The following is a 9,345-nucleotide window of genomic DNA, read 5'->3' as shown; positions in this document are numbered from 1 at the left end:
TGAAAAGCTGTTGCAAGAAATCCAAGAGCTCAGAGCAGACTCGTACCGTTCACGACCTGCACAAACCTATGTTTCAGCTGTTAGGAGAAGGCGTTTCCAATCTCGAGAGAGAGGGCAGAGGCAGCCCACAAAAAGAGGTTCACTGTGGTTCTTCCTACATGAGCAGGGAGAAAACATGAATAAGTGGCATGGAAGGCCGACCTCAGAACTTCAGGAACGAGTACGTGAGATAAAAGGAAAAACTCCTAGGAAGGTGGCTGCTCCAGTTTACAAAAGGAGCAGAAGAGATTGTGATGCTCTTGAAGGAACCTCTAATTCACACCCAGAGACTGTGCAAAACAGGAATTAGAGGTGCCCTGCCTCCAACCAGGTGGAGGAAAGGGATAACAGAGTTTATTGGACTGTACAAATACAATGGCCTGGTACAACACACCCCCAGGAGTACAAAGCTTTAGTGGACACTGGTGCTCAGTGCACAATAATTCCTTCTGATTATAAAGGAACGCAATCCATCAATATTGTTGGAGTGACTGGGGGATCCCAGGAGCTGACTGTTGTAGAGGCTGAAATGAGCCTAACTGGAAAGAACTGGCAAAAGCATCCCATTGTGACTGGTCCAGATGCTCCGTGCATCCTTGGCACAGACCACCTCAGGAGAGGGTATTTTAAGGACCCAAAAGGGTATAGGTGGGCATTTGGTATAGCAGCTGTGGACACTGAGAAAATTGAACAGCTGTCTGATTTGCCTGGTCTTTCAGATGACCCCTCTGTTGTAGGACTGCTGAGGGTTGACGATCAGCAGGTGCCAATTGCTACCACGACGGTGCATCGCCGGCAATATCGCACCAATCGAGACTCTTTGATTCCTATCCAGAAGCTGATCCGTCAATTGGAAAGCCAGGGTGTGATCAGTAAGACCCGCTCACCTTTTAACAGCCCAATCTGGCCAGTGCGTTAGTCTGGTGATGAGTGGAGACCAACTGTAGGCTATCGTGGCCTGAATGAAGTTACAGCACACTGAGTGCTGCTGTGCCTGACGTGCTAGAACTGCAATTTGAACTGGAGTCAAAGGCAGTGAAGTGCGATGCTACAATTGACATTGCTCATGCATTTTCTCTATTCCTGCAGCAGCAGAGTGCAGGCCGCAGTTTGCTTTCACCTGGAGGGGCATCCAGTATACATGGAATCGCTTGCCCCAGGGGTGGAAACACAGTGCTACCATCTGCCATGGGCTGATCCAGACCACGCTGGAGCAAGGTGAAGCTCCAGAACACTTGCAATATATTGATGACATCATCGTATGGGGCGACACAGCGAAAGAAGTCTTCGAGAAAGGTGAGAGAATAATTCATATTCTTTTGGATGCTGGTTTTGCCATAAAACGAAGCAAGGTCAAGGGACCTGCACGAGAGATCCAGTTTTTAGGAATAAAATGGCAAGATGGCCGTCGTCAGATCCCAATGGATGTGATTAACAAAATTGCAGCAATGTCTCCACCTACTAATAAAAAGGAGACACAGACTTTCTTGGTCATTGTAGGTTTTTGGAGAATGCACATTCCTGACTACAGGCACATTGTGAGCCTCTCTATCGAGTGACTCGTAAAAAGAACCAATTTGAGTGGGGCCCTGAACGCCAAGCCTTTGAACAAATGAAGCGTGAGATAACTCATGCGGTGGCCCTTGGACCAGTCCGAACTGGACCAGATGTTAAAAATGTGCTCTACACCGCAGCCGGAGATAATGGACTTACCTGGAGCCTCTGGCACAAAGCACCAGGAGAAACCCGAGGTTGACCCTTAGGTTTTTGGAGTCGAGGATACAAAGGATCTGAGGCCAACTGTACTCCAACTGAAAAGGAGATACTGGCAGCATATGAAGGAGTTGGAGCTGCTTCAGAAGTGATCGGCACTGAAGCACAGCTCCTCCTGCACCTCGACTGCCGGTGCTGAGCTGGGTGTTCAAAGGGACGGTTCCCTCTCCACATCATGGCACCGAAGTTACATGGAGTAAATGGATTGCACTGATCACGCAATGAGCTCGGATTGGAAGTCCCAACCGTCCAGGGATCTTGGAAGTGATTACAGACTGGCCAGAAAGCAAAGACTTTGGGATGTCTCCAGATGAGGAGGAAGTAAAACGTGCCGAAGAAGCACCACCATATAATCCGCTTTCAGAGACTGATAAGCAGTGTGCACTGTTCACAGATGGATCCTGTCGTCTGTAGGAAAACATCGAAGGTGAAAGCTGCTGTGTGGAGTCCCACACGACAAGTTACAGAAGCCACTGAAGGACAAGGTGAATCCAGTCAGTTTGCAGCAGTGAAAGCCATCCAGCTGGCTTTGGACATTGCCGAACGAGAGAAGTGGCCAATACTTTGTCTCTATACTGACTCATGGATGGGAGCAAATGCCTTGTGGGGGTGGCTACGGCAATGGAAGAAAAGCAACTGGCAGCGCAGAGGTGAAACCATTGGGAACCACGCTGTGGCAAGACATTGCTGCTTGGCTGGAGAGCCTGCCTGGGGAAGTTGGTCATGTAGATGCTCATGTGCCTAAAAGTCGAGCCACCGAGGAACATCGAAACAACCAACAAGCAGATCAAGCTGCTAAGATTAAAGTAGCTGAGGTGGACTTGGACTGGCAACATAAAGGTGAACTTTTCCTAGCTCGGTGGGCCCATGGTGCTTCAGGGCATCAAGGTAGAGATGCAACATACAAATGGGCTCGTGATCGAGGGGTGCATTTAACTATGGACACTGTTTCACAGGTTATTCATGAATGTGAAACTTGCGCCGAAATCAAACAAGCAAAACGGTTAAAACCTGTATGGTATGGGGGGCGATGGTTAAAGTATAAGTATGGAGAAGCTTGGCAGATTGATTATATTACACTTCCACAAACACGCCAAGGTAAGCGTTATGTACTTACAATGGTGGAAGCAACCACTGGATGGTTGGAAACATCTGCCGTACCTCATGCTACAGCCCGAAATACTGTCTTGGGCCTTGAGAAGCAAGTCCTTTGGAGGCACGGTACGCCAGAAAGAATTGAATCAGACAATGGTACTCATTTCAAAAACAGTATTACAGACAATTGGGCCAAAGAACATGGTATTGAGTGGGTGTATCATATTCCATATCATGCACCAGCCTCTGGGAAAACTGAAAGGTACAATGGTTTGTTAAAAACTACACTAAAGGCACTTGGTGGTGGAACCTTTAAAAACTGGGATTCACATTTAGCAAAAGCCACTTGGTTGGTCAACACCAGGGGATCAACCAATCGAGCCGGGCCTGCCCAATCAGAAATTCTACGGACTGTAGAAGGAGATAAAGTCCCTGTAGTACACATGGAAAATATCTTAGGAAAGGCAGTCTGGGTTCCTCCTGCCTCAGGCACAGGCAAACCTATTCGTGGGATTGTTTTTGCCCAGGGACCTGGCAGCACCTGGTGGGTGATGCTTAAGGATGGAGAAGTTCGGTGTGCACCTCAAGGGGATTGGATTTTAGGTGAAAATATGCAATGCTGAACTGTACGATGTGAATTGCCGCACTAACAATGTTTAATAAGTGTCTTTCAGATCAAGACAATGGTGATGAAACCAGCGCTGGCTTCTTCGAGTGGCGCCCGACACCTTCTTGGAAGTTGGTGTCCTTAACCCACCAACAGGGGTCATGAGATGCACTTGGACCATTTTCCCTGCCCTGGGAGACTGTGGTGACAAAATGAACTTAATGAACTTTTCAAAGGATGGTCCACTGATTAATTACTCCTGTGTATATATGTACATATATATAGTAGTAGTGATTAATTAGATTGTATTGATAGATTGTATTGATAAGGTTTAAGTATTCAGTGAATGTCATATGATAAGGGGTGGAATGTCCTGGTTTTGTTAAAAACAAGTTTCTCTTTTAGTGAATTTGCCTGTCAGCTAAAGCCTTCATGTCAGCTGCATTTTCCTGGAGAACCAGACACATGTTTTGGTTAAACCCAGCAAGGGAATGCAAACTTATTGACAAGCACAGATGGACATCTCGCGAGAGGGGCAACGAGAAACTGGTGATCGAGAGACTGACCAACGGTGAATAACATTCCATTCACGTGAATACTTCATATAAAAGTGGGAGATCACGAGGATCTCGCCCCTTTTCCCCTTTTTTCCTCATGGCCGACATTAGGAGAGGACCTTGCTGGTCGTCCCTGCGAACGGAGGCCAGTGAGAGACTGAATCCAGCTCCGGTTGGCTACAGAGTCTGATCCAGGACTTTGGGTGCTGGCTCTGCAGTTGCTGAGACTTAGAAGATTGGTTTTGTATATTTTGTATTATTTTCTCTGTTCTTATCAGTAGCATTAGTAAAACATCTTTAACTTTTCCAACTCCCTTCTCTCTGTCCTTCTTTCCCTCCTGATCGCCTGTGCTGAGTGGGAAGGGGGGAGAGGGAGGGGCAAAAGGGGGAAGTGGGGGGGAGAAGAGGTTAACAATACATCTGCCAGGGTTTGATTGTCACCCCGCAATCCTAACCCTCGACACTCTGTCTACAACTACCTAATAGGGAGTTATAGAGAAGACTGAGCCAATTTTTTTTGGAGGTGTATAGCAAAAGGACAAGAGGTAACAAACTGCAGGAAGGGAAATTCCAACTGAAATAAAAATACATCAGCTTCACCGTGGAGTGGGTTTAGTGGTGTGACAAGGGTCGGAGAGGTTATGGGAACTCCAGTCATGGAAACATTCAAAACTTGGCTGATCAGCCTGACCTGACTTTGAAGCCAGCACTGCACAAGAAGGGTTTGGACAAGAGAGTGTGAGCTAAATTATGAGTTTATGAAGATTGAATGAAAGTAACACATGGAAATGCATTCCCGGAGTCCAGAGCTTCTTTCACACTCAATTTCAGGAAGAAAATTGTGTTCCCGTAGGGACAAACAGGATATCAGGAGATCTCAAAAACTCAAGAATATTTAATGTGAAGGAATAATCAAGAATGAATCCAAAAGGTAAGGAAGGATTTCAAGAAAAATTGGACCACTATTTAAATAAACATTATGAAGCCCAGGAGCCAGACTCCCCCACTCCTGAAGCCACGTGATAAACAAAACAACACCTGAGCTCGGTCGCTGCTCCTGCCCCAGCATCCAGACCTGGCAGGACATTTCCTAATATCCCACAACCTGAGCACCTTTCAAGCAGGTTACAGTTAAAATTAAAGCTTCCCATGGAAATGCTGCTTTTCTCTCTCTGCCTTTCAAAGCACAGATTAACTAGAAGCCAGGAGTTAACACGACCCACATCTAACATCAAAAGCTGCTGATGTTTAGCTGAGCATAAGTGACAGGTCTGATTCTTTCTTGGCACAAAAGAGTTATTAACTTTTTCAAGGCCCTGTTTTTGCATTTCCCACTACGTCATTACTTCAGTTCTTGTGTGATGGACCAGACCACAAGGCACCAAACTTTCAGTACGTACTTAGGAGAACAGGTGTTAAGAAGGACAGCAACAAGTTACAAACCGGGGTTCTACAAGAGTTTATGGTGTTCCAAACCTCTCGATTCGGCTGCTGAGAACCTTCTCAAATTTTACTAATCAGCCTTAAACTCTGAAAGGCTCTTTGAGCAGTAATATCTACTGCTTCAAAGTATGAGATTTCAGGGAAAAAAAAGTCTCTCCGTTGTTGGAAGAAAATATTTCTAAATCTGAACAACTTCCCCTTGGTACAGAACTGGCTCTGGTGGAAATTCAGTTTTAGCAATTAAGTCAAAGCTGGGTTTGATTCAATTATCACCTTTTTAAATGCCACCCTTCATGCACATACTGAGCATCTGACCATCAAGAAGCTAAGAGGACATGCCAGTACAGGCCAACAAGCTAAGCTGGATCTAACTTCAGGGCCAGTAACCCACTAACTATCCACCACCTGCTTCAGTACAATAAAATAATTTGCCTGTGTGGTGGAACAGTGCCATTAATCCCCACATTTACACGTGTGGAACTGAGGCTCCCAAAGATGAGCGCAGCTCCATCGCACTCACCATCAGTCATTTAAGTGCTGAAGTCGGAAGCCCAAAGCTCCCTTCAGCTGGTCCCTTCTACAGCCAGAGGGCGTTTCAACCCACCCCAAACCTGCACATCCATCTGGAACTACTCATCCCTCCCCGCTGACCACAAGAGGCTGGAAAGCAACTAAGCTTCTCAAAGCCATGGGCAATGGTTCTGGAATCCATCCAAAACTAACAAGGAATTAAGGAATGGCCTAAGGTCACCCACTTTACTCAGGGCACACATGTGCTGTGTCATTTTTAGGTAGGAGACTGCATTCTGCCCACCAGAGCTAGAGGAACACAGCTCCGCAGCCTCTTGTAGCATCGGGACAAGCTTCAAGTCCCACAGGACAGCAACTGCACTTACTTGGAAGATATTGGAGAAGTCTCTCAAGTTGAAAATGTAGTGGAACTTGATGGCTGTTGGAAGGAATGTAGCGGCTACTTTCTGGTGCAGTCCCAGGGCAAGGGCAATCAGCTGCTGAGCTGATTTTTGCACAGCCCCCGAGAAATTTCCACTTGTCAGGTGCTGCGTTAAAATGGTGCTATAGATCCTGGACAAGGCATCCTGCCCAGGGATGGACAGCGCGAAGACACAGAAGTGACGCTGAGGGAGAGAAAGGAAGGCATGGAAAGGTCAGAGAGGTAGAAAAACACCTTTCAAGCAAAATGCCCTTGGGGATTTGCTGTGATAATCTCATCTAGGCTCCCTTTCCCATGAAATGCTGGACCAGATGATCTTTTGAGGTCCCTTCCAACCTGGGTTGTTCTAGGATTCTCTGATTTGCAGTCCACCTGAACAAGGTTATTTCCCTCTCCCAGTTTGCCAGCAGAGCTCAGGTGGGAAGTGACATCACTCTGCTCACTAAACCAGGGATTTTCAACTGCATCTCACCAATGCTACACTGGAAGTGCAGTCCATTGAAGAGCCAAAGGGCTCTGAAGGTCCCACCGACCTCTGACAAAGCCCAGTCACTGTCTCTATTAAGAGCAGCCCCTGGAAGGTGCCATCTCCCAGAGGACCTCTTTACTAATTTGGAACTTGCAAAGTTGCCCATGGGACACTTCATTTTAACTCCACACCTTGCTGAAGAGGAGCCAGGGTCCAAGCTGACTCTGGTCATTACGTTTCTCCATGATGAAATGAATTTTGCTCACTGCTACCCAGTCCCTCCATCGGTTGGCAGCTCCCAAAAATCAAAGTCTAATGTTTAAGATCTCTTCCCAAATCTTCTGTTATCAGCAGCGCTTGAACTGCTTTTTGTTTGGCTTGGGGTTTTTTTGTTCGGTTAGGTTTTTGGGGGGATTTGGTTGGTTGGTTGGTTTTGGTGTTGTTTTGTTGGTTTTGTTTGGTTGCTTGGTTTGGGGTTTGTTGGGGTTTTTGTTGTTGTTGTGTTTTGGTGTGGCTTGGGTTTTTTTTTAGTTTTGTCTGTTTTCTTCGTTTGGGTTTCTCCCCCACACCTCTTTTTACTGACAGCTGCATCAGACAGTTCTGGAAAGCAGGCGGCGTTAATGCACCATGCTTCAGAGCTAAATACGAGCTAAATGAAGGCAAAATCTGCCTGTATGGACCAGAAGGTTGTCCTGAAAGTAGGTGTTAAGCTGGCTGGCAACTTTTGACTTCCTCCTCTGACGGAGCTGCAGAATGCGAGGAAAAACAAACAAGGGAATAAGGGACCCAGTTCGGTGCTTCACTATTAGGAATCACAGTCACTCGACAGATTCGTGCCATTTGTACTGATAAAACAACAGCAGGATCTGCCAGTGGTTGTCCTCTAACCTCACGTTTAAATGATCCACCCCAAAATAAACCCAGCGATGCACCTGCCGTTGTGCAGGGCTTTACCTGCAGCCGAGGGTTGATGGTGAAGCTCCCCGCCGTCGGGTTCACGCACGACACATACTGCACGTTCGTGATCTCCTTCAGCGACAGCTTGGTCCGGTCGTACCTTCGGGCAAAACACAAGCAGCAGCACAGTGACCACGGCCACTGCCTCTCTCAGTACGTGTCCCTGGGCTGCCAGAGGCCGCTTGTCTTCAGGGGGTCAAATTCTGCGTCTTGCCAAGATGAGGCCCAGGCCCAGGTTGCCGGCCTATCTGTACACGGCCTGGCACACGCGAGTCCTGCTCCTGGTGGAAATCCTTCAGCTTCAACAACCTGTAGCTAATATTTCTATCAGTAATAAGCACTGAGCAAAGCCCCTGGGCCATACTCTTCACTTGCATGGAAATGGCAGAAAACAGCAGGAGTGTCTCTGGTTTGATCCCAACCCGGGACAGGGTGTGAGAGACTACAAGGGTGACTCTCAAACACTGTGGCAAACCCAGCCCTGCAACACCCAGTCATGGGAGACGGGCCATCGTGAGCAGGTGAATGGTGATTTACATGTCAAGGCCGAGGTGACAGCCACAGACAAAGGCTGGGTGACACAGGCAGTGCTGTGTTGAAGGACACGCAGCCTGTGCGCTGACAGGCCCGACACGGTGTCAAGGCCCAGGCTGAGAGACCCTCCGGGCCTCCCCCATCTTCCACAATCACCCCAGTGACGCCTGCACAAAAGCCCAGGTGATCCCGAGGGCTATAAACCCTATAAAACCTGTGCCAGCACGGGCAGGGTGCCACCCTGGGGACCCTTCCACCCACCGGGCTGACCACGGGAACCGAACCACACACCACAGGGTGCTGAACCCTGACTACAGACCCAAGCATTCCTGCATAGGAACTGGACCTGAGACTACAAACCCCTCAAACACACCACGGAGCCCTAAGGGTGGTGAGACCTTTCCTTTCCCTTTCCTTTTCCTTCCCTTCCCATTTCCTTCCCCCTTCCTTTCCCCTTCTTTTCTTCCTCTCTCTTTCCTTCCTATATTCCTATTTCTTTGCCTTCCTTTTTGTGAGTAATACAGTAACATAAGGTTTAGAGCCCCACTTGTGCCACAAAACTCTTTCATGCGAATCTTTTCGCTGCTAAACTGTTTATCGATTGAGCTTAAGTAACATAAATCCTTCTGCCACTGAGTCATTTGCCAATTGGACCAAGCTACAAAAAATAAAGGTCTTTTGTTTGTGGACCTTCAGGATTGTATGTACTTTTTTCCAACCCAGGGGACTGACAAATCTCAGTCACACTTCCCCCAACCATAGCGCCAGGTGGGACATGACAAGGGTCAGCAGGCTGCTGCTGCCGGGGGAGGACAGGGAGTCCTGGGCTCCCTGGTTTAAGAAGGACAAGGAATTACTGGAGAGAGTCCAGCGGTGGCTACAAAGATGCTAAGGGATCTGGAGCACCTTTCTTGTGACA

The 9,345-nt window shown here is 47.7% G+C and overlaps 1 long non-coding RNA gene across 1 annotated transcript; it reads right to left on the bottom strand.

Moving 5' to 3' along the window:
* Positions 1-4,946: 4,946 nt before the first annotated feature.
* LOC139829543 (uncharacterized) lies at positions 4,947-8,679 on the bottom strand. Its single transcript, XR_011742063.1, has 2 exons — positions 7,890-8,679; positions 4,947-6,650 (listed from the first exon to the last, which is right to left on the bottom strand). It is a non-coding gene; the product is annotated as an uncharacterized lncRNA (long non-coding RNA).
* Positions 8,680-9,345: the final 666 nt, after the last annotated feature.

Source organism: Patagioenas fasciata, chromosome 21 (assembly GCF_037038585.1).
Source record: "Patagioenas fasciata isolate bPatFas1 chromosome 21, bPatFas1.hap1, whole genome shotgun sequence".
In the NCBI taxonomy this organism is placed as follows: Eukaryota; Metazoa; Chordata; class Aves; order Columbiformes; family Columbidae; genus Patagioenas; species Patagioenas fasciata.
This window is presented reverse-complemented; position numbering and strand designations above follow the sequence as displayed.